The sequence below is a fragment of the Nannospalax galili genome, unplaced genomic scaffold, assembly GCF_000622305.1.
Source record: "Nannospalax galili isolate Female #2095 unplaced genomic scaffold, S.galili_v1.0 scaffold1124, whole genome shotgun sequence".
NCBI lineage: Eukaryota > Metazoa > Chordata > Mammalia > Rodentia > Spalacidae > Nannospalax > Nannospalax galili.
Window position 1 is genome coordinate 2,600,492 of NW_008351693.1, and position 1,334 is coordinate 2,601,825.

The following is a 1,334-nucleotide window of genomic DNA, read 5'->3' on the forward strand; positions in this document are numbered from 1 at the left end:
ACAAAACACCATGTCCCTACCAAACTCCACCAGTCCTGTAGAAGAGTTCCACAAGGAGAATGCCCTAGAGAAAACCCAGGACACTCAGTTTAAAAGAAAAATCATAAACATGACCAAGGAATTCAACAAGTTTAAAGAACACACAAACAAACCAAAGAACTAAAAGAAGATAGGGATACACTTCTGAATTTACAAAAGAGAGAAACATTGAAGAAAACTCAACCAGAAATGAAGAATGAAGCGCAAATCTCAATAAGCCAACTTGAAACAACAGGGGAAAGCCTCACTGCTAGAATGAATGAAATGGAAAACAGAATATCAACACTGGACGATAGAGCTGAAGAATTGGAACACTCAAGACTCAAGCAAAGATTATGGAAAATTAAAAAAAAACTACAAGAATGGAATATGTGAGAGATGTGGGACACCACAAAAAGACCAAATCTACAGATCATAGGAATAGAGGAAGGAGAAGAATTTCAGGTTAATGGTGTTGACAAGATCTTAAACAGGCTTGTAGAAGAGAATTTCCCCAAATTAAGGAAAGACATCCCCATAAAAATACAGGAAGCATGTAGAACACAAAACAGACAGGATGAGGAAAGAAACTCCACATGACATACCTTAATAAAAATACTAAATGTACAGAACAAAGAGAAAACACTAAAAGTAGCAAAAAGAAAAACAAGTCACATACAAAGGAAAGCCCATCAGAATTACAGCTGACTTATCAGTGCAAACTATGAAAGCCAGAAGAGCCTGGACCAAGGTATTGCCAGTTCCACATGACAATAGATGCCAGCCCAGACTATTATACCTAGCAAAAATCTCTATTATAGTTGAGGGGGAAAGAAAAATCTTCCATGACATGAAGAGCCTGAAAGAATACATGTTCACAAAACCAGCCCTTCAAAGAATACTTGAAGCAATACAGAGAGCAGAGAGAGAAACAACTATACCACAGGAGCAACAAAAGAAAATAAATAAAGGTATAATCAGGGAAACACAAAATTAGACAGAGAACACAAACACCAATCAAAATGATGACAACCAATACACATCTTTCAATAATGACCTTAAATGTCAATGGACTTAACTCCCCAAAAAGACACAGGCTAAGCAAATGGATTAAGAAACAGAATCCATCTTGTTGTTGTCTCCAAGAAACCCATCTCACCTTAAAGAACAGGCACTACCTTAAGGTAAAAGGATGGAAAAGATTATTCCAAGCAAATGGCACTAAGAAAAAGCAGGGGTTTCAATTCTAATATCTGACAAAATAGACATCAAAGTAAAACTAATCAGAAGAGATAAGGAGGGTCACTTCATTCTGA